We start from the raw sequence: 24,392 nt of genomic DNA, 5'->3' as shown, positions 1-24,392 counted from the left end.
CAGCTATCTTTTTGGTTAGACTAACTTTCTGTTATTCTGCTCATTCTAGGCCCCCTTGAATTCACTCGTAGGCCAGTCCGAGTGTTAGGAGAAGGAGGATCACTACAGTTCAGGTGAGGGTCATTAGGGGGGATTGGAGTTGGACGGCTCATGGCAGGGGGAGTAGGAGGGCAATTTCTAGGTCGAATAGGACGAACAGGATGGCTACTGAGGAAGAATCGGACTGAGAATGGTAATCGAGCAGATCCAAGTGGGTCGAATCCACATTCGTACGGTGAGAGTTTCTCTGAGTCGGGGTTTATTTGGGCGAGTCAGAAGTTTAATGCGGTTAGGGCGGCGCTTAGGATTGATGATAGGGCGAATATGAACATGAGTGCGTTCATTGCTCTCCTCTGGGTTTATACCAGATTCTAGAGATTGGAAGTCAATTGTAATTAATATACTAGAAGAGCAAGATCCTCATCAGTAGATGGTTATGTAGAGGAATAGTCAGATGACGTCTACGAAGTGTCAGTATCAGGCTGCTGCCTCGAATCCGAAGTGGTGGTCTGATGTAAAGTGGAACTTGATCAGTCGGAAGAGGCAGACGGTCAGGAAGGAGGATCCGATGATTACGTGGAGTCCGTGGAATCCAGTGGCAACGAAGAAGGTAGATCCGTAGACGCTATCGGCGATTGAGAATGGGGCTTCGTGGTATTCTATTGCTTGTAGGGCTGTGAAGTAGAATCCCAGGAGGATCGTTAGGGTTAGGGCGTGGATGGCGTGTTTTCGGTTTCCTTCTGTGATGCTGTGATGGGCTCACGTTACGGTAACGCCTGAGGCTAGTAGGATGGCTGTGTTTAGTAGGGGGACTTCTATCGGGTTGAGTGGTTTAATTCCTGTTGGGGGTCATTGGCCTCCTAGTTCTGGGGTTGGGGCCAGGCTCGAGTGGAAGAACGCTCAGAAGAACCCTAAGAAGAAGAATGCTTCGGATGTGATGAAAAGGATTATGCCGTATCGTAGGCCTTTTTGGACTGTGGGAGTGTGATGGCCTTGGAAGGTGCTTTCTCGTACAATGTCTCGTCATCATTGGAGTATTACTAGGAGTATTGAGATGAGGCCTAGGGTTAGTAGTATGGATGAGTTGTAGTGGAATCACATGATTAATCCTGAGGTTGTGAGTAGGGCGGCGGCTGCCCCGAAGATTGGTCAAGGGCTTGGGTCAACTATGTGGTATGAGTGTGCTTGGTGTGCCATTAGATGTTTTCTTGTAAGTATAGGCTTAGAAGGAGCACGAAGACGTAGGCCTGGATTATGGCTACTGCTACTTCTAGGATGGTTAGGAGTAGTAGGATGATTATTGTTAGGATGGATACTGCAGGAAGGGTGGGTATTAATGCAATGGAGGCTGTAGAGATGAGTTGGATGAGTAAGTGTCCTGCTGTAAGGTTGGCTGTAAGGCGGACTCCGAGGGCTAGGGGGCGGATTAGTAGGCTGGTTGTTTCGATCAGGATTAGTGCGGGGATTAGGGGTGTAGGGGTACCTTCGGGTAATAGGTGGGCTAAAGAGGCTGATGGTTGGTTTCGTAGGCCTGTTAGTATTGTGGCGAGCCATAGTGGGAAGGCTAGGGCTATGTTCATAGATAGTTGGGTGGTTGGGGTGAATGTATATGGAAGGAGGCCTAGAAGGTTGATTGTAAGAAGTATGATTATTAGGGATGTAAATATTATGGCTCATTTGTGGCCATTTTTGTTGAGTGGGACTATTAGTTGTTTTGTGATTAGGTGAAGGAGTCATGTTTGGATAGTAGAAAGGCGGTTGTTGATTCATCGGTTGTTTGGGGACGGGAATAGTAGGGCTGGGAAGAGTAGGGATAGTAGGATTAAGGGGATGCCAAATAGATTGGGGCTGGAAAATTGGTCAAAGAAGCTTAGGTTCATGGTCAGGATCATGGTGTGGGTTTGGTAGTGAGGGAGGTCTTATTTGATGGGGGGTTGGTTGTGGTGAAGGCTAGTAGTTTTGGTTGGATGAGGAGTGCTAGGGTTAATCAGGTTATAATTATGATTGAAAATCATGGTGCGGGGTTAAGCTGTGGCATATCATTAAGGAGGGGGAAGTCCCTCTTTGGCTAGCTTAAAAGGCTAGTGCTGTTGCATAGCTTCTTAATGATTAGGATGATGATAGAAGGGACGATCAGGCCTCGAAATGTGGGAGTGGGGTTGATTCTACTACAATGGGTATGTAGCTGTGATTAGCCCCGCAAATTTCTGAGCATTGTCCGTAAAAAATCCCAGGCCGGGTGGTAATGAATGAAGTTTGGTTTAGTCGGCCTGGGATTGCGTCTGTTTTAACTCCGAGCGTTGGGACTGCTCAGGAGTGGAGTACGTCTCCTGCAGTAATGATCACGCGGATGGGGGATTCTATTGGGATAACTACGCGGTGGTCAACTTCTAGCAGTCGGAAGTGGCCGTTGGGTAAGTCTGGGGTGGGCACTATGTAGGAGTCGAATGATAGGTCTTTGAAGTCTGTGTATTCGTAGCTTCAGTATCATTGGTGGCCGATGGCTTTTAGGGTGAGGTCTGGTTCATCGATTTTGTCCATTATGTAGAGGATTTGTAGGGATGGGAGGGCGAGGAGTACCAGGACGATAGCAGGTAGGATTGTCCAGATCAGCTCTACTTCTTGGGCGTCTACAGCATTGGACGAGAGTTTTTCTGTTAGTATGTGGGCTAAAAGGTAGAGAACTAGGCTGCAGATAGCTAGGGCAACGATTAGGGCGTGGTCGTGGAATTCAACGAGTTCTTCTATGATGGGTGATGAGGCGTCTTGGAATCCTAGTTGGGAGTGGTTGGCCACATGAGATGTACAGGATTTTTACCTGTGATTTAGTCTTGACAAGGCTATGTAATTGGTTTACTAACGTCTCATAAGAAAGAAGCATGAGCGGTTAATGCAGTTGGCTTGAAACCAGCATGTGAGGGTTCGATTCCTTCCTTTCTTGTACTTGGACGAAGGCCGGTTCCTCGAAAGTATGGTATGGGGGAGGGCAGCCGTGGATTCATTCAACGTTTGTGGTAGTTAGTTCTGGTTGTAGGACTTTTCGTTTGGCCGAAAAGGCTTCTCAGATGATGAATATTAGTATGATTACGGCTACTATTGAGATTAGGGAGCCGATGGAGGAAATGGTGTTTCATAGTGTGTAGGCGTCGGGATAGTCCGAGTATCGTCGGGGTATTCCTGCTAGGCCTAGGAAGTGCTGGGGGAAGAACGTTAGGTTTACTCTTGTAAATATTACCCCGAAGTGGGCTTTTGCTCATGTTTGGTGTAGGGTAAACCCAGTGAGTAGTGGGAATCAGTGAGTAAATCCTGCTAGAATGGCAAAGACGGCGCCTATGGATAGGACGTAGTGGAAGTGGGCAACTACGTAGTACGTGTCGTGCAGGGCGATGTCTAGGGAAGAGTTTGCAAGAACGATTCCTGTTAATCCTCCGATGGTAAATAGGAAGATAAATCCTAGAGCTCATAGTATTGGGGGGGGTCTCATTTGATTGTTCCTCCGTGCAGGGTGGCTAGTCAGCTAAATACTTTGATTCCGGTAGGGATGGCAATGATTATAGTGGCTGATGTAAAGTAGGCTCGGGTATCAACGTCTATTCCTACTGTAAACATGTGGTGAGCTCAGACGATGAATCCTAGGAAGCCGATGGATAGTATGGCTCAGACTATTCCCATGTAGCCGAAGGGCTCCTTTTTGCCTGAGTAGTACGTGATTACGTGTGAGATGATTCCGAACCCCGGTAGGATCAGAATATAGACTTCTGGGTGTCCGAAGAATCAGAATAGGTGTTGGTACAGGATTGGGTCTCCTCCTCCAGCGGGGTCGAAGAATGTGGTGTTTAGGTTTCGATCAGTTAGTAATATTGTAATACCGGCGGCGAGTACGGGGAGTGATAGAAGGAGTAGGATGGCGGTAATTAGTACGGATCAGACAAATAGTGGGGTTTGGTATTGTGAGAGTGCGGGGGGTTTTATGTTGATGGCTGTGGTGATAAAGTTGATGGCCCCAAGGATGGAGGAGATACCGGCTAAGTGGAGTGAGAAGATAGCCAGGTCTACTGAAGCTCCGGCGTGGGCAAGGTCACCTGCTAGGGGAGGGTAGACAGTTCAGCCTGTGCCGGCGCCAGCTTCTACAGTGGATGAGGCTAGTAGGAGGAGGAATGATGGGGGGAGGAGTCAAAAGCTTATGTTGTTTATTCGCGGGAATGCTATGTCGGGGGCACCGATTATGAGGGGGACTAATCAGTTGCCGAATCCTCCGATCATGATGGGTATGACTATAAAGAAGCTTATTACAAAGGCGTGAGCGGTAACGATTACATTGTAAATTTGGTCGTCGCCTAGGAGAGTTCCTGGTTGTCCTAGTTCTGCGCGGATTAATAGGCTGAGTGCGGTGCCGACTATTCCTGCTCATGCCCCGAAGATGAGGTACAGGGTGCCAATATCCTTATGGTTAGTGGAAAATAGTCATCGGTTGATGAAGGTGACGGGTAAGATGGCTGAGTGTTGAAGCGTTAGGCTGTAGTCCTTTTTACAGAGGTTTAATTCCTCTTCTTATCGGCTCTGTAGTGAAATTCATGTTGAGTTGCAAGCTCATCGATGCGCACTAGGGTGCGTCAGGGTCTTTGTAGGCAGAAGCCAATTGGTTTAGGCATTTAGCTGTTAACTAGAGTTTTGTGGGATCGAAGCCCATCTGTCTAGGGAGGCTTTAGCTTAATTAAAGCGTCTGACTTGCATTCAGAAGATACAGGTTAATATTCTGTAAGTCTTAATGTGCAGAAACTAAGAGGGTTTAACTCTTATTTAAGGCTTTGAAGGCCTTCGGTTTGGGGTGTTATCCTAAGTTTCTAGACAATGGCATGTATTATTGGGGACAGGGGAAGTAAGAGGATTGATAGTGAGGCAAGGACCGCAGTAGGTGTGCTTGGGGCTTTGCTAGTGTATCATTGTTTTATGTGGTTAGAGGAGTTGGGGGGAAGGGTAATTGTTGAGTGGTATGCGAGGCGTAGGTAGAAGAAGAGGCTGAGCAGTGATAGCATGGCAATTGCCATGGCTGCTGGTGTTATTTCCTGTTTAGTTAGTTCTTGGATGATAAGTCACTTTGGTATAAAGCCTGTTAATGGGGGGAGGCCTGCTAGGGATAAAAGTACTAGTATTAGGGTGGCGTTTAGCACTGGGGTTTTTGTTCATGAGGTTGTGATCATGGATAGGTTAAGGGCTTTGATTTTGTTAAGGGCTAGGAATACGGCTGATGTTATGATTGTGTATAGGTAGAAGGTAAGTAAGGCCAATTTGGGGCTGTAAACTAGGATGATGGCGATTCAGCCTAAGTGGGAGATGGACGAGAAGGCTAGGATTTTGCGTGTTTGTGTTTGGTTCAGTCCTATTCAGCCTCCTAGTGCTGTTGAGGCTAGGGCCATGGCGGTGAGTAGAGCTGGGTCGAGGGATTTGGATGTTAGTAGGAGCAGGGTTAGTGGGGGGAATTTTATGAGGGTCGAGAGTAGCAGGGCTGTTATTAGTGGCGATCCTTGTAGTACTTCTGGGAATCAGAAGTGAAATGGCACTAGGCCCAGTTTAATAGCGATTGCTGCTGTCAGTAGTAGACAGGAGGTTGGGTGGTTTATTTGTGTGATGTCTCATTGGCCGGTGACTCAGGCATTGGTTATGCTAGAGAATAGGACCAGGGCGGAAGCAGCTGCTTGGGTTAGGAAGTATTTCGTTGCGGCTTCTACTGCTCGTGGGTGGTGGGATTTGGCAATTAGGGGAATGATGGCTAGTGCGTTGATCTCCAGTCCTGTCCAGGCCAGAACTCAGTGGTTGCTGGAAATTGTGATTGTGGTGCCCAAGATGAGGCTGAAGGTTATGATTGGGGTCGCGTAAGGGTTCATTAGTAGAGGAGGGGGTTAAACCATCATTTTCGGGGTATGGGCCCGATAGCTTGATTAGCTGACTCTACTAGAAAATAATATAAGGGAAGTATGGAGAATTTTGATTTCTCTTGTGTGGGTTCAATTCCTACTTTTCTAAGGTCAACAGGAAATGAGAGGGCTGTTATACCTCTATGTTCACTTTATCATAGTGACCCTTTGTAGTTCAGGCACATTTCCTTATGTAAGGAGGTAGGCCTGCATAGCAGATAGGTATGCTGATGTGTCAGAGGCACAGAGCTAGTGTGAGGGGTAGGAAGTTTTTTCATAGTAGGTGCATTAGTTGGTCATATCGGAATCGTGGGTATGAAGCTCGGACCCATAAGAAACCAGAAGATAGTAGGAGGACTTTTGTGGCTAGGATGACGGGGAATAGTTCTGTGGGTGGCCCTAGGGCGCTTGGGTTTAGGAATATGATGGCTGTAAGTGTATTTATTAGCATAATGTTCGCATATTCAGCTAGGAAGAATAAGGCGAAGGGTCCTGCGGCGTATTCAACGTTAAACCCTGAGACTAGCTCAGATTCACCCTCTGTGAGGTCAAAAGGAGCTCGGTTTGTCTCTGCTAGGGTGGATACGTATCATATTATTGCTAGGGGTCATGAGGAGAAAATGAAGTATAGAGGCTCCTGTGCGACGGCAAAGGAGCTGAGTGTGTAGCTTCCGCTTAGTATGATTATTGATAGCAGGATTATGGCCAGTGTCACTTCGTATGAAATGGTCTGTGCTACTGCCCGTAGGGCTCCGATTAGTGCGTATTTTGAGTTCGAGGCTCAGCCTGATCATAGGACTGAGTAGACGGCTAGGCTTGACATGGCTATTAGGAAGAGAACTCCGAGGTTTAGATCTGCTAGGGGAAATGGGAGTGGTAGTGGTGCTCAAGTGGTGAGGGCTAGGACAAGGGCTAGTATTGGTATCAGAATGAATAGAAGTGGGGAAGAGGTAGAGGGTCGGATGGGCTCTTTGGTAAATAGTTTCAGTCCGTCCGCAAATGGTTGAAGTAGGCCAAAAGGCCCGACAACGTTAGGGCCTTTGCGGGATTGTATGTAGCTTAGGATTTTCCGTTCTACTAGGGTTAGGAAGGCTACGGCAATCAGGATTGGGATGATGTATAGGAGGGATATAATGAGGCAGCTTAGTGTTGTTATTTGAATCATGGGTGAAGCTAGGGAGAGGATTTGAACCTCTGGGGAAAGGGCTTAAGCCTTCTGCACTTGCCGGGCTCTGCCACTCTAGCTGGTCCTTTTCTAGGATTGAAAGTGGTGGGGGAAGGCCCTGTTCACGGTTTAGTTGGTTTCACTGCTTAGAGGGGGGGGGCGTGCTTGTGGTATTGGCCCCACTTTCCCGGTCCTTTCGTACTGGGGAGAGTGTGTCATAGATAGAAACCGACCTGGATTGCTCCGGTCTGAACTCAGATCACGTAGGACTGTTAATCGTTGAACAAACGAACCCTTAATAGCGGCTGCACCATTAGGATGTCCTGATCCAACATCGAGGTCGTAAACCCCCCTGTCGATATGGGCTCTTGAGGGGGATTGCGCTGTTATCCCTGGGGTAGCTTGGTCCATTAATCAATTATATTGGGTCTGGTCACTGTTAGCACTTTGAGGGGTAGCTCTAGGTAAAGAGGTATGGTCTTGTTTTTGGAGGATTTGTTCTCCTCCAAGGTCGCCCCAACCGAAAAATATCGACCAGGCTCTGCGATGGTAGTGGCCCCAGTGGGGTTGATTGAGGATTCGCGGTGGTCGTTGATTTTTAAGTTCCACAGGGTCTTCTCGTCTTATGTTCACATCCCCGCTTTTGCACGGGGAGATCAATTTCACTGATTATCTGTGAGAGACAGTTAAGACCTCGTTTAGCCATTCATACAAGTCTCGATTTATGGGACAATTGATTGCGCTACCTTTGCACGGTTAGGATACCGCGGCCGTTAAACCTAAGTCACCGGGCAGGCATCACCTTCAATACTTGTTTAATTTGCTGAAGGCTATGTTTTTGGTAAACAGTCGGGCCTTATTAATTTGCCGAGTTCCTTTCACAGATTTTAATCGCTCTTATAGGCGCTCCTGAGTCGGGTTAACAGGGTTAGTTAATACGTGGTCTTGTAGGGGTTTTTGTATCTGTCTAGGTCTGTTAATAATGTTTCTATGTAAGCTTGCGCCGTTAGAGGGGTGTGGCCCTGAGTTACTTATTTTAGCATTAATTCTCCTATATTCATAGGTTGACCTGTTTGTGATAAGGGAATCATCTTATTTTGGTATTTTTAGGTGGTGGAGCTTTGACGCACTCTTTTTTGATGGCTGCTTTAGGGCCCACGGTAGGATCAGTAGTAAGAATTATCCGCTAGTCGAGGTTGTGTCCTTTTTTAATGGAGCTGTCCCTCCATTAAATAGCTCTTAATCATCTCATTAGGGTTCAGGATGTCCGGTAGGGAGGATTAAGGGGGAACTTAGATTCGTTTCACAGGTAACCAGCTATCACCCAGCTCGGTTGGCTTTTCACCTCTACTGACAAGTCATCCCACTCTTTTGCAACAGAGACGGGTTCGCTCTCTTTAACTGCTTGAAAGTAGCTCGCTTGGGTTTCGGGGGGGCAAACTTTAGTTCACTTTGCTTGGTTGTTCTCGCTAAACCATGATGCAAAAGGTACAAGGGTTGATCTTTGCTGTCTGTCGCTTTGATTGTTTCACTGCTATTTCATCTTTCCCTTACGGTACTGGGGTCTCTATCGCGTCTAAGTGTCTTTTCTATCGCCTATACTAAGACTGTAAAATGCTTTAGTTTAATTAGTTTAGTAAATTCTTTAGTTTTGGTGTACTATTTGTGTGGTTGAGCTAGAGGGGGGGCTTCAAGACGATCCGGTCTAGTAGATATCTTTCAGGTGTAAGCTGAGTGCTTTGGTGTTATAGCTACGTCTTGATATTCTAAGTACACCTTCCGGTACACTTACCTTGTTACGACTTACCTCATCTTCAGCGTATTTATGGTATTAGTTATGTGGGATGTGGCTTTTGAGGAGGGTGACGGGCGGTATGTACGTGCCCCAGGGCCGGCTTAAAGTAGGCTCTATTGTCCCACTTTACTGCTAAATCCGCCTTCCAGAAGTGGTTTCACGCTTCTTTCCGTGTGCCCTATGAATAGGGAATGTAGCCCATTTCTTCCACTCCATAGGCTATACCTTGACCTGTCTTATTAGCGGGGTGCTATTGTGTCCACTGTTGTGCTCTCATTCGAGGTGGGCTGGCGACGGCGGTATGTAGGCTGTGTTGGCAAGGGGTGGTTGGGTTAATCGGGGATTATCGATTGTAGAACAGGCTCCTCTAGGTGGGTTTGGGGCACCGCCAAGTCCTTAGAGTTTTAAGCGTTTGTGCTCGTAGTTCTCTGGCGGATACTTCGGTAAAGTAAGTATCAAGATTTAGGGCCAGGCATAGTGGGGTATCTAATCCCAGTTTGGGCCCTGGCTTTCGTGGGTTTAAATCAGTCGTTAGTTCCTAAGATCATCTTAATGGTGTGTTTAGGTGCATCTTGGGCTTATGACAGCTCAGTTGCATTTTGATCTTAGTTAGCTAGGATAGGCATTTTACCACTCTTTACGCCGTGTCAATAGGACGGTTGATTTGGGTTTCTTGTATGACCGCGGTGGCTGGCACAAGATTTACCAACCCTTGAAGTTAGGCTGTTGCTATAACTAAGTCAAGTTTGCACTCATTGCTTAATGTTAATTACTGCTGAATACCCGTGGGGGCGTGGCTTAGCGAGGCGTCTTGGGCTACTACTTGGGTGTGCCTGATACCCGCTCCTCAAGGCCTGTATGGGGGTAGGTGGTCGAGGGCGTTTACACTGGGGCGCGGATACTTGCATGTATATATTTAGCAAAAACCAACCGTAAGGTTAGGACTAAGTCTTTTGTCCGCAGGCATGTTTTATGCCATCTTGGCAACTTCAGTGCCATGCTTTGTGTTAAGCTATGTGGACGGGGGTGTGGTTAGCTGATAGTTGAGTGGTGAGTGAGAGTGAAGTATATGAAATTATTGCTTGTGTTTACTATTTTTAGTACTGGAGTTTCTCTAAGTCCTAGGACTAGGAGGAAATGGTGTTTCATAGTGTGTAGGCGTCGGGATAGTCCGAGTATCGTCGGGGTATTCCTGCTAGGCCTAGGAAGTGCTGGGGGAAGAACGTTAGGTTTACTCCTGTAAATATTACCCCGAAGTGGGCTTTTGCTCATGTTTGGTGTAGGGTAAACCCAGTGAGTAGTGGGAATCAGTGAGTAAATCCTGCTAGAATGGCAAAGACGGCGCCTATGGATAGGACGTAGTGGAAGTGGGCAACTACGTAGTACGTGTCGTGCAGGGCGATGTCTAGGGAAGAGTTTGCAAGAACGATTCCTGTTAATCCTCCGATGGTAAATAGGAAGATAAATCCTAGAGCTCATAGTATTGGGGGGGGTCTCATTTGATTGTTCCTCCGTGCAGGGTGGCTAGTCAGCTAAATACTTTGATTCCGGTAGGGATGGCAATGATTATAGTGGCTGATGTAAAGTAGGCTCGGGTATCAACGTCTATTCCTACTGTAAACATGTGGTGAGCTCAGACGATGAATCCTAGGAAGCCGATGGATAGTATGGCTCAGACTATTCCCATGTAGCCGAAGGGCTCCTTTTTGCCTGAGTAGTACGTGACTACGTGTGAGATGATTCCGAACCCCGGTAGGATCAGAATATAGACTTCTGGGTGTCCGAAGAATCAGAATAGGTGTTGGTACAGGATTGGGTCTCCTCCTCCAGCGGGGTCGAAGAATGTGGTGTTTAGGTTTCGATCAGTTAGTAATATTGTAATACCGGCGGCGAGTACGGGGAGTGATAGAAGGAGTAGGATGGCGGTAATTAGTACGGATCAGACAAATAGTGGGGTTTGGTATTGTGAGAGTGCGGGGGGTTTTATGTTGATGGCTGTGGTGATAAAGTTGATGGCCCCAAGGATGGAGGAGATACCGGCTAAGTGGAGTGAGAAGATAGCCAGGTCTACTGAAGCTCCGGCGTGGGCAAGGTCACCTGCTAGGGGAGGGTAGACAGTTCAGCCTGTGCCGGCGCCAGCTTCTACAGTGGATGAGGCTAGTAGGAGGAGGAATGATGGGGGGAGGAGTCAAAAGCTTATGTTGTTTATTCGCGGGAATGCTATGTCGGGGGCACCGATTATGAGGGGGACTAATCAGTTGCCGAATCCTCCGATCATGATGGGTATGACTATAAAGAAGCTTATTACAAAGGCGTGAGCGGTAACGATTACATTGTAAATTTGGTCGTCGCCTAGGAGAGTTCCTGGTTGTCCTAGTTCTGCGCGGATTAATAGGCTGAGTGCGGTGCCGACTATTCCTGCTCATGCCCCGAAGATGAGGTACAGGGTGCCAATATCCTTATGGTTAGTGGAAAATAGTCATCGGTTGATGAAGGTGACGGGTAAGATGGCTGAGTGTTGAAGCGTTAGGCTGTAGTCCTTTTTACAGAGGTTTAATTCCTCTTCTTATCGGCTCTGTAGTGAAATTCATGTTGAGTTGCAAGCTCATCGATGCGCACTAGGGTGCGTCAGGGTCTTTGTAGGCAGAAGCCAATTGGTTTAGGCATTTAGCTGTTAACTAGAGTTTTGTGGGATCGAAGCCCATCTGTCTAGGGAGGCTTTAGCTTAATTAAAGCGTCTGACTTGCATTCAGAAGATACAGGTTAATATTCTGTAAGTCTTAATGTGCAGAAACTAAGAGGGTTTAACTCTTATTTAAGGCTTTGAAGGCCTTCGGTTTGGGGTGTTATCCTAAGTTTCTAGACAATGGCATGTATTATTGGGGACAGGGGAAGTAAGAGGATTGATAGTGAGGCAAGGACCGCAGTAGGTGTGCTTGGGGCTTTGCTAGTGTATCATTGTTTTATGTGGTTAGAGGAGTTGGGGGGAAGGGTAATTGTTGAGTGGTATGCGAGGCGTAGGTAGAAGAAGAGGCTGAGCAGTGATAGCATGGCAATTGCCATGGCTGCTGGTGTTATTTCCTGTTTAGTTAGTTCTTGGATGATAAGTCACTTTGGTATAAAGCCTGTTAATGGGGGGAGGCCTGCTAGGGATAAAAGTACTAGTATTAGGGTGGCGTTTAGCACTGGGGTTTTTGTTCATGAGGTTGTGATCATGGATAGGTTAAGGGCTTTGATTTTGTTAAGGGCTAGGAATACGGCTGATGTTATGATTGTGTATAGGTAGAAGGTAAGTAAGGCCAATTTGGGGCTGTAAACTAGGATGATGGCGATTCAGCCTAAGTGGGAGATGGACGAGAAGGCTAGGATTTTGCGTGTTTGTGTTTGGTTCAGTCCTATTCAGCCTCCTAGTGCTGTTGAGGCTAGGGCCATGGCGGTGAGTAGAGCTGGGTCGAGGGATTTGGATGTTAGTAGGAGCAGGGTTAGTGGGGGGAATTTTATGAGGGTCGAGAGTAGCAGGGCTGTTATTAGTGGCGATCCTTGTAGTACTTCTGGGAATCAGAAGTGAAATGGCACTAGGCCCAGTTTAATAGCGATTGCTGCTGTCAGTAGTAGACAGGAGGTTGGGTGGTTAATTTGTGTGATGTCTCATTGGCCGGTGACTCAGGCATTGGTTATGCTAGAGAATAGGACCAGGGCGGAAGCAGCTGCTTGGGTTAGGAAGTATTTCGTTGCGGCTTCTACTGCTCGTGGGTGGTGGGATTTGGCAATTAGGGGAATGATGGCTAGTGCGTTGATCTCCAGTCCTGTCCAGGCCAGAACTCAGTGGTTGCTGGAAATTGTGATTGTGGTGCCCAAGATGAGGCTGAAGGTTATGATTGGGGTCGCGTAAGGGTTCATTAGTAGAGGAGGGGGTTAAACCATCATTTTCGGGGTATGGGCCCGATAGCTTGATTAGCTGACTCTACTAGAAAATAATATAAGGGAAGTATGGAGAATTTTGATTTCTCTTGTGTGGGTTCAATTCCTACTTTTCTAAGGTCAACAGGAAATGAGAGGGCTGTTATACCTCTATGTTCACTTTATCATAGTGACCCTTTGTAGTTCAGGCACATTTCCTTATGTAAGGAGGTAGGCCTGCATAGCAGATAGGTATGCTGATGTGTCAGAGGCACAGAGCTAGTGTGAGGGGTAGGAAGTTTTTTCATAGTAGGTGCATTAGTTGGTCATATCGGAATCGTGGGTATGAAGCTCGGACCCATAAGAAACCAGAAGATAGTAGGAGGACTTTTGTGGCTAGGATGACGGGGAATAGTTCTGTGGGTGGCCCTAGGGCGCTTGGGTTTAGGAATATGATGGCTGTAAGTGTATTTATTAGCATAATGTTCGCATATTCAGCTAGGAAGAATAAGGCGAAGGGTCCTGCGGCGTATTCAACGTTAAACCCTGAGACTAGCTCAGATTCACCCTCTGTGAGGTCAAAAGGAGCTCGGTTTGTCTCTGCTAGGGTGGATACGTATCATATTATTGCTAGGGGTCATGAGGAGAAAATGAAGTATAGAGGCTCCTGTGCGACGGCAAAGGAGCTGAGTGTGTAGCTTCCGCTTAGTATGATTATTGATAGCAGGATTATGGCCAGTGTCACTTCGTATGAAATGGTCTGTGCTACTGCCCGTAGGGCTCCGATTAGTGCGTATTTTGAGTTCGAGGCTCAGCCTGATCATAGGACTGAGTAGACGGCTAGGCTTGACATGGCTATTAGGAAGAGAACTCCGAGGTTTAGATCTGCTAGGGGAAATGGGAGTGGTAGTGGTGCTCAAGTGGTGAGGGCTAGGACAAGGGCTAGTATTGGTATCAGAATGAATAGAAGTGGGGAAGAGGTAGAGGGTCGGATGGGCTCTTTGGTAAATAGTTTCAGTCCGTCCGCAAATGGTTGAAGTAGGCCAAAAGGCCCGACAACGTTAGGGCCTTTGCGGGATTGTATGTAGCTTAGGATTTTCCGTTCTACTAGGGTTAGGAAGGCTACGGCAATCAGGATTGGGATGATGTATAGGAGGGATATAATGAGGCAGCTTAGTGTTGTTATTTGAATCATGGGTGAAGCTAGGGAGAGGATTTGAACCTCTGGGGAAAGGGCTTAAGCCTTCTGCACTTGCCGGGCTCTGCCACTCTAGCTGGTCCTTTTCTAGGATTGAAAGTGGTGGGGGAAGGCCCTGTTCACGGTTTAGTTGGTTTCACTGCTTAGAGGGGGGGGGCGTGCTTGTGGTATTGGCCCCACTTTCCCGGTCCTTTCGTACTGGGGAGAGTGTGTCATAGATAGAAACCGACCTGGATTGCTCCGGTCTGAACTCAGATCACGTAGGACTGTTAATCGTTGAACAAACGAACCCTTAATAGCGGCTGCACCATTAGGATGTCCTGATCCAACATCGAGGTCGTAAACCCCCCTGTCGATATGGGCTCTTGAGGGGGATTGCGCTGTTATCCCTGGGGTAGCTTGGTCCATTAATCAATTATATTGGGTCTGGTCACTGTTAGCACTTTGAGGGGTAGCTCTAGGTAAAGAGGTATGGTCTTGTTTTTGGAGGATTTGTTCTCCTCCAAGGTCGCCCCAACCGAAAAATATCGACCAGGCTCTGCGATGGTAGTGGCCCCAGTGGGGTTGATTGAGGATTCGCGGTGGTCGTTGATTTTTAAGTTCCACAGGGTCTTCTCGTCTTATGTTCACATCCCCGCTTTTGCACGGGGAGATCAATTTCACTGATTATCTGTGAGAGACAGTTAAGACCTCGTTTAGCCATTCATACAAGTCTCGATTTATGGGACAATTGATTGCGCTACCTTTGCACGGTTAGGATACCGCGGCCGTTAAACCTAAGTCACCGGGCAGGCATCACCTTCAATACTTGTTTAATTTGCTGAAGGCTATGTTTTTGGTAAACAGTCGGGCCTTATTAATTTGCCGAGTTCCTTTCACAGATTTTAATCGCTCTTATAGGCGCTCCTGAGTCGGGTTAACAGGGTTAGTTAATACGTGGTCTTGTAGGGGTTTTTGTATCTGTCTAGGTCTGTTAATAATGTTTCTATGTAAGCTTGCGCCGTTAGAGGGGTGTGGCCCTGAGTTACTTATTTTAGCATTAATTCTCCTATATTCATAGGTTGACCTGTTTGTGATAAGGGAATCATCTTATTTTGGTATTTTTAGGTGGTGGAGCTTTGACGCACTCTTTTTTGATGGCTGCTTTAGGGCCCACGGTAGGATCAGTAGTAAGAATTATCCGCTAGTCGAGGTTGTGTCCTTTTTTAATGGAGCTGTCCCTCCATTAAATAGCTCTTAATCATCTCATTAGGGTTCAGGATGTCCGGTAGGGAGGATTAAGGGGGAACTTAGATTCGTTTCACAGGTAACCAGCTATCACCCAGCTCGGTTGGCTTTTCACCTCTACTGACAAGTCATCCCACTCTTTTGCAACAGAGACGGGTTCGCTCTCTTTAACTGCTTGAAAGTAGCTCGCTTGGGTTTCGGGGGGGCAAACTTTAGTTCACTTTGCTTGGTTGTTCTCGCTAAACCATGATGCAAAAGGTACAAGGGTTGATCTTTGCTGTCTGTCGCTTTGATTGTTTCACTGCTATTTCATCTTTCCCTTACGGTACTGGGGTCTCTATCGCGTCTAAGTGTCTTTTCTATCGCCTATACTAAGACTGTAAAATGCTTTAGTTTAATTAGTTTAGTAAATTCTTTAGTTTTGGTGTACTATTTGTGTGGTTGAGCTAGAGGGGGGGCTTCAAGACGATCCGGTCTAGTAGATATCTTTCAGGTGTAAGCTGAGTGCTTTGGTGTTATAGCTACGTCTTGATATTCTAAGTACACCTTCCGGTACACTTACCTTGTTACGACTTACCTCATCTTCAGCGTATTTATGGTATTAGTTATGTGGGATGTGGCTTTTGAGGAGGGTGACGGGCGGTATGTACGTGCCCCAGGGCCGGCTTAAAGTAGGCTCTATTGTCCCACTTTACTGCTAAATCCGCCTTCCAGAAGTGGTTTCACGCTTCTTTCCGTGTGCCCTATGAATAGGGAATGTAGCCCATTTCTTCCACTCCATAGGCTATACCTTGACCTGTCTTATTAGCGGGGTGCTATTGTGTCCACTGTTGTGCTCTCATTCGAGGTGGGCTGGCGACGGCGGTATGTAGGCTGTGTTGGCAAGGGGTGGTTGGGTTAATCGGGGATTATCGATTGTAGAACAGGCTCCTCTAGGTGGGTTTGGGGCACCGCCAAGTCCTTAGAGTTTTAAGCGTTTGTGCTCGTAGTTCTCTGGCGGATACTTCGGTAAAGTAAGTATCAAGATTTAGGGCCAGGCATAGTGGGGTATCTAATCCCAGTTTGGGCCCTGGCTTTCGTGGGTTTAAATCAGTCGTTAGTTCCTAAGATCATCTTAATGGTGTGTTTAGGTGCATCTTGGGCTTATGACAGCTCAGTTGCATTTTGATCTTAGTTAGCTAGGATAGGCATTTTACCACTCTTTACGCCGTGTCAATAGGACGGTTGATTTGGGTTTCTTGTATGACCGCGGTGGCTGGCACAAGATTTACCAACCCTTGAAGTTAGGCTGTTGCTATAACTAAGTCAAGTTTGCACTCATTGCTTAATGTTAATTACTGCTGAATACCCGTGGGGGCGTGGCTTAGCGAGGCGTCTTGGGCTACTACTTGGGTGTGCCTGATACCCGCTCCTCAAGGCCTGTATGGGGGTAGGTGGTCGAGGGCGTTTACACTGGGGCGCGGATACTTGCATGTATATATTTAGCAAAAACCAACCGTAAGGTTAGGACTAAGTCTTTTGTCCGCAGGCATGTTTTATGCCATCTTGGCAACTTCAGTGCCATGCTTTGTGTTAAGCTATGTGGACGGGGGTGTGGTTAGCTGATAGTTGAGTGGTGAGTGAGAGTGAAGTATATGAAATTATTGCTTGTGTTTACTATTTTTAGTACTGGAGTTTCTCTAATAAGTTTAAGTTATTTTGTATGTGTTTGTGTGTATATATACATCGTTCCGATGATGTCATGGAAGGGATGATTAATGGAGTTTTAGAGGTAGTTTGCTGGGATTGGGCGATGAAGGTTTATGCTACATGGTGTTTAGCGAAAGTTTACTGGTTTAGTTTGTGAAGCGCAGGGGTTGCGCTTAATGATTTGTTGTTTTGTGCTATGTCCAACGAGCATTCATCCAATAGCCCCATTTAACCCGGAGGGTGGAGGTAACATTAACTGAATGTGGTCAAAGTGCATCAGTGTCAGGATGATTCCCCATATACGCCAACCGTCTCATCGAGGGACCCTTGAAATATAGGATAGGCCGTGAGGCAGGTGTGTCCAGGCTTAGATTGTGGGACCCCCGAGATCACTGGGAATAGCCACCTGTGAGGTAACCCCGGAAAAAATAAGAGGAACCAGAGGCGCCAAAAAGCTGGAACATGCCGCGATTACGCATTGAGAAGGTGAAAGTACTCACAGATGCCACTTTGAAGGGCAAGGAGGGGTGAGTGAACCCAATGGATGGCCCTGACCGAGGAACCAGAGGCGCAAAAATGTGAGGAGGGCGAGGGGTTTAGGGGGAACGTATGGGCCTGAAGCTAGTCATACCGGACATTATGTGCAACGGGTTGCTGATTTCACGTGAGGAGTACGATTAATAAATCCGTCTGATACGAACTGCATGAGATATGTGGTGGAGAGTTGTTGTTGGAGCATGTCCTGTGAGCATTCATTAAAATGGGGTCTTGTTATGCGCTTGAGTGGAGTTGTATTGGGTGTTGTGGGGTATGGTCCTAGAACATTCATGCCGGGTGGTTTGGTAGGAGTGTGTTTAAGGGTTTAATGGCCGTGTACATGTATGGGTTTAGCACCTGCTTATAAGATAGTCCGTATATAATGTATATTACTGGTACTATAGTATGTATGTATATGGGGTATATAAATTTATGCACGAATATGCATAACCAAATACCCCCGCCTCGGGGGGGGAGGGGGGGGGGGGGTTAAGCATAATGGCATAGATGGGGTAGAATTATTGGGGGCTTGCGGTTAGTTCCTGTAGTTGAGAACAATGGCGGCTTTTCGAGCCGCAGGCCTCGGGTAGTGTCCGGGCAGGAATAATGACTTATTTTATGTTTTTTTTAGGGATTTGCTTTGCGGTGGGTGTTTTGGGTGTGGCGTCGAATCCTTCGCCGTATTATGGGGTTGTTGGTTTGGTGTTAGCGTCTGTGGCGGGGTGCGGGTGGTTGCTGGGCCTTGGGGTTTCGTTCGTGGCTTTAGTGCTGTTTATGGTGTATTTGGGGGGTATGCTGGTGGTGTTTGTTTATTCAGTAGCTTTAGCAGCGGAGCCTTTCCCTGGGGCTTGGGGGGATTGACGGGTGATTGGATGTGCAGTAGCGTTTGTGGCAATTGTTTTTGGGGGGTTGGTGTTTGGGGGGTTTATGGGGGCTTGGAAGTTCGGGGTTTCTACTGTGAATAATGTTGGGGTGTTTGTTGTTCGGTCGGATTTTAGTGGAGTTTCCATGTTTTATTCACATGGGGCAGGGATGTTTTTAGTGGCGGGTTGGGGGCTGTTGTTGACTTTGTTTGTTGTATTGGAGCTTGTGCGGGGGTTGTCGCGGGGTGCTATTCGGGCGGTTTAGGGGTTAGGGTCAGAGAATAGTTTATTGAAAATGCCAGCTTTAGGAGCTGGAGATAAAGGTTTGAGTCCTTTTTTTCTGAGTTTGGGGTACTCTAAGAAGTGGTAAGTCTTCAATCTTTGGTTTACAAGACCAATGTTTTTATAAACTATTAGAGTATTTAGCAGTTGAGTATTTTGTTTTCTAGGGCGCTTGCGGCGGGGAGGAGAAATAGGAGGAGAGTGAAGTAGGCGATTGAAGCGAGTTGGCCGATGATGATGAATGGGTGTTCGACGGGTTGGCTTCCTACTCATGTTAGGACGAGGAGGTCGGCGACTAGTACTCAGAATAGGAGCTGGGAGAGTGGTCGGAATGTTATTGCTCGTTGTTTTGATTTGTGCAGGAATGGGATTAGGAATAGGATCAGTACGGAGGCGGCCAGTGCTAATACGCCTCCTAGTTTATTTGGGATTGAACGTAGGATGGCGTAGGCGAATAGGAAGTATCATTCTGGCTTGATGTGTGGTGGGGTTACTAGTGGGTTTGCTGGGGTGAAGTTTTCTGGGTCTCCCAGGAGGTTAACCGCTCATGCTTCTTTCTTATGAGACGTTAGTAAACCAATTACATAGCCTTGTCAAGACTAAATCACAGGTAAAAATCCTGTACATCTCATGTGGCCAACCACTCCCAACTAGGATTCCAAGACGCCTCATCACCCATCATAGAAGAACTCGTTGAATTCCACGACCACGCCCTAATCGTTGCCCTAGCTATCTGCAGCCTAGTTCTCTACCTTTTAGCCCACATACTAACAGAAAAACTCTCGTCCAATGCTGTAGACGCCCAAGAAGTAGAGCTGATCTGGACAATCCTACCTGCTATCGTCCTGGTACTCCTCGCCCTCCCATCCCTACAAATCCTCTACATAATGGACGAAATCGACGAACCAGACCTCACCCTAAAAGCCATCGGCCACCAATGATACTGAAGCTACGAATACACAGACTTCAAAGACCTATCATTCGACTCCTACATAGTGCCCACCCCAGACTTACCCAACGGCCACTTCCGACTGCTAGAAGTTGACCACCGCGTAGTTATCCCAATAGAATCCCCCATCCGCGTGATCATTACTGCAGGAGACGTACTCCACTCCTGAGCAGTCCCAACGCTCGGAGTTAAAACAGACGCAATCCCAGGCCGACTAAACCAAACTTCATTCATTACCACCCGGCCTGGGATTTTTTACGGACAATGCTCAGAAATTTGCGGGGCTAATCACAGCTACATACCCATTGTAGTAGAATCAACCCCACTCCCACATTTCGAGGCCTGATCGTCCCTTCTATCATCATCCTAATCATTAAGAAGCTATGCAACAGCACTAGCCTTTTAAGCTAGCCAAAGAGGGACTTCCCCCTCCTTAATGATATGCCACAGCTTAACCCCGCACCATGATTTTCAATCATAATTATAACCTGATTAACCCTAGCACTCCTCATCCAACCAAAACTACTAGCCTTCACCACAACCAACCCCCCATCAAATAAGACCTCCCTCACTACCAAACCCACACCATGATCCTGACCATGAACCTAAGCTTCTTTGACCAATTTTCCAGCCCCAATCTATTCGGCATCCCCTTAATCCTACTATCCCTACTCTTCCCAGCCCTACTATTCCCGTCCCCAAACAACCGATGAATCAACAACCGCCTTTCTACTATCCAAACATGACTCCTTCACCTAATCACAAAACAACTAATAGTCCCACTCAACAAAAATGGCCACAAATGAGCCATAATATTTACATCCCTAATAATCATACTTCTTACAATCAACCTTCTAGGCCTCCTTCCATATACATTCACCCCAACCACCCAACTATCTATGAACATAGCCCTAGCCTTCCCACTATGGCTCGCCACACTACTAACAGGCCTACGAAACCAACCATCAGCCTCTTTAGCCCACCTATTACCCGAAGGTACCCCTACACCCCTAATCCCCGCACTAATCCTGATCGAAACAACCAGCCTACTAATCCGCCCCCTAGCCCTCGGAGTCCGCCTTACAGCCAACCTTACAGCAGGACACTTACTCATCCAACTCATCTCTACAGCCTCCATTGCATTAATACCCACCCTTCCTGCAGTATCCATCCTAACAATAATCATCCTACTACTCCTAACCATCCTAGAAGTAGCAGTAGCCATAATCCAGGCCTACGTCTTCGTGCTCCTTCTAAGCCTATACTTACAAGAAAACATCTAATGGCACACCAAGCACACTCATACCACATAGTTGACCCAAGCCCTTGACCAATCTTCGGGGCAGCCGCCGCCCTACTCACAACCTCAGGATTAATCATGTGATTCCACTACAACTCATCCATACTACTAACCCTAGGCCTCATCTCAATACTCCTAGTAATACTCCAATGATGACAAGACATTGTACGAGAAAGCACCTTCCAAGGCCATCACACTCCCACAGTCCAAAAAGGCCTACGATACGGCATAATCCTTTTCATCACATCCGAAGCATTCTTCTTCTTAGGGTTCTTCTGAGCGTTCTTCCACTCGAGCCTGGCCCCAACCCCAGAACTAGGAGGCCAATGACCCCCAACAGGAATTAAACCACTCAACCCGATAGAAGTCCCCCTACTAAACACAGCCATCCTACTAGCCTCAGGCGTTACCGTAACGTGAGCCCATCACAGCATCACAGAAGGAAACCGAAAACACGCCATCCACGCCCTAACCCTAACGATCCTCCTGGGATTCTACTTCACAGCCCTACAAGCAATAGAATACCACGAAGCCCCATTCTCAATCGCCGATAGCGTCTACGGATCTACCTTCTTCGTTGCCACTGGATTCCACGGACTCCACGTAATCATCGGATCCTCCTTCCTGACCGTCTGCCTCTTCCGACTGATCAAGTTCCACTTTACATCAGACCACCACTTCGGATTCGAGGCAGCAGCCTGATACTGACACTTCGTAGACGTCATCTGACTATTCCTCTACATAACCATCTACTGATGAGGATCTTGCTCTTCTAGTATATTAATTACAATTGACTTCCAATCTCTAGAATCTGGTATAAACCCAGAGGAGAGCAATGAACGCACTCATGTTCATATTCGCCCTATCATCAATCCTAAGCGCCGCCCTAACCGCATTAAACTTCTGACTCGCCCAAATAAACCCCGACTCAGAGAAACTCTCACCGTACGAATGTGGATTCGACCCACTTGGATCTGCTCGATTACCATTCTCAGTCCGATTCTTCCTCAGTAGCCATCCTGTTCGTCCTATTCGACCTAGAAATCGCCCTCCTACTCCCCCTGCCATGAGCCGTCCAACTCCAATCCCCCCTAATGACCCTCACCTGAACTGTAGTGATCCTCCTTCTCCTAACACTCGGACTGGCCTACGAGTGAATTCAAGGGGGCCTAGAATGAGCAGAATAACAGAAAGTTAGTCTAACCAAAAAGATAGCTGGTTTCGACCCAGCAGATTACAGCCAACCCTGTAACTTTCTTATGTCGCCCCTACATTTAAGCTTCTACTCAGCCTTCATTTTCAGCGGACTAGGACTAGCCTTCCACCGAACCCACCTAGTATCCGCCCTACTATGCCTTGAAAGCATAATATTATCGATATTCGTAGGCCTATCAATATGATCCATCGAAAACCAAGTCTCCTCATTCACCATGGTACCAATTCTCATGCTAACCTTCTCAGCGTGTGAGGCGGGCACAGGCCTGGCCATCCTAGTAGCCTCCACCCGCACACATGGCTCCGACCATCTACACAACCTAAACCTCCTGCAATGCTAAAAATCATCCTACCCACAATCATACTTCTTCCAACAGCCCTGCTGTCTCCACCAAAATTTCTATGGACTAACACCACCTTATACAGCCTCCTAATCGCTGCCCTAAGCCTACAGTGATTAATCCCAACCTACTACCCCTACAAATTTTTATCCAACTGAACAGGAATTGACCAAATCTCATCCCCCCTCCTAGTACTATCCTGCTGACTACTCCCACTCATAATCATAGCAAGCCAAAACCACCTGCAACAAGAACCCCTACAACGCAAACGAATCTTTATCTCAACCTTAGTCGCAGTCCAGCCATTCATCCTACTAGCCTTTTCCACCACAGAACTAGCACTATTTTACATCTCATTTGAAGCAACCCTCATTCCCACCCTAATCTTAATCACCCGATGGGGGAACCAACCAGAACGCCTAAGCGCTGGCATCTACCTGCTATTCTACACGCCAGTAAGCTCTCTACCCCTGCTAATCACAATCATACACCTATACGTGAAAATTGGCACCCTGCACCTGCCAACCCTACAACTAACCCACCCAACCCTATCCACCTCATGGACAGGAATACTATCAGGTCTAGCACTGCTCATAGCATTCATAGTAAAAGCCCCACTATACGGCCTACACCTCTGACTGCCAAAAGCCCACGTAGAAGCACCCATCGCAGGCTCAATACTCCTCGCCGCCCTACTACTAAAGCTAGGAGGATACGGAATTATACGAGTCACTCTATTTATGGGCCCACTGTCCAACCTCCTGCACTACCCCTTCCTAACCCTGGCCCTATGAGGCGCCCTAATGACTAGCTCAATCTGCCTACGACAGACAGACCTAAAATCACTAATCGCTTATTCATCCGTTAGCCACATAGGCCTAGTTATCGCCGCAGGAATAATCCAAACCCACTGATCATTCTCAGGGGCAATGATCCTAATAATTTCCCATGGACTAACTTCCTCCATACTATTCTGCCTAGCCAACACAAACTATGAACGTACGCACAGCCGAATTCTACTACTCACACGAGGCCTACAACCTCTCCTACCACTCATAGCTACCTGATGATTGCTGGCCAATCTAACAAACATAGCCTTACCCCCAACAACAAACCTCATAGCAGAGCTAACCATTATAATCACCTTATTCAACTGATCTGCCTTCACGATCATCCTAACAGGAATCGCAACCCTACTAACCGCCTCCTACACCTTATTCATACTACTAATGACCCAACGAGGCTCAATCCCCTCCCACATCACATCTATGCAAAACTCAACCACGCGAGAACACCTGCTCATAACACTCCACATTATCCCAATATTCCTCCTAATCCTCAAACCCGAACTGATCTCCGGAATCCCCTCATGCAAGTATAGTTTAAACCAAACATTAGACTGTGATTCTAAGAATAGAAGTTCAAACCTTCTTACCTGCCGAGGGGAGGGTTTAACCAACAAGAGCTGCTAACTCTTACATCTGAGCCTAAAACCTCAGCCCCCTTACTTTTAAAGGATAACAGCAATCCACTGGTCTTAGGAACCACCCATCTTGGTGCAAATCCAAGTAAAAGGAGTGAACCCCACACTACTAATCAACTCCCTCACACTACTCACGCTGACAATCCTCCTAACCCCAATCATCCTGCCATTTCTATTTAAAAACTTTAAAAACACCCCACAAGCCACCACCCGCGCTGTTAAAACCGCATTCCTAATTAGCCTAGCCCCTACAACCGCATTCATCTACTCGGGAGTAGAATCTGTCACCTGCCACTGGGAGTGAAAATTCATTATAAACTTTAAAATCCCCCTGAGCCTAAAAATAGACCAATACTCAATAACATTTCTTCCAATCGCCCTATTTGTAACATGATCAATCCTACAATTCGCCATATGATACATGGCCTCAGAGCCATACGTAACAAAATTTTTCACCTACCTACTGACATTCCTAGTCGCCATACTCCTCCTAA

At 47.1% G+C, this 24,392-nt stretch overlaps 1 long non-coding RNA gene across 1 annotated transcript in view; it reads left to right on the top strand.

The window, feature by feature from the left end:
- The first annotated feature begins 30 nt into the window (after window positions 1–30).
- The window catches only part of LOC310881614, a 286,587-nt gene continuing 262,225 nt past the window's right edge, over window positions 31–24,392 (top strand). Inside the window, exon 1 of the long non-coding RNA XR_014572469.1 lies at window positions 31–19,146. This is a non-coding gene — a long non-coding RNA (uncharacterized lncRNA). The remainder of the gene's footprint in view (window positions 19,147–24,392) is intronic.

Source organism: Anser anser (genome assembly GCF_964211835.1).
Source record: "Anser anser genome assembly, chromosome: 14".
Taxonomy (NCBI): Eukaryota; Metazoa; Chordata; class Aves; order Anseriformes; family Anatidae; genus Anser; species Anser anser.
Note: the sequence above shows the minus strand (reverse complement) of the source record. Positions and strands in the feature narration are given on the sequence as shown.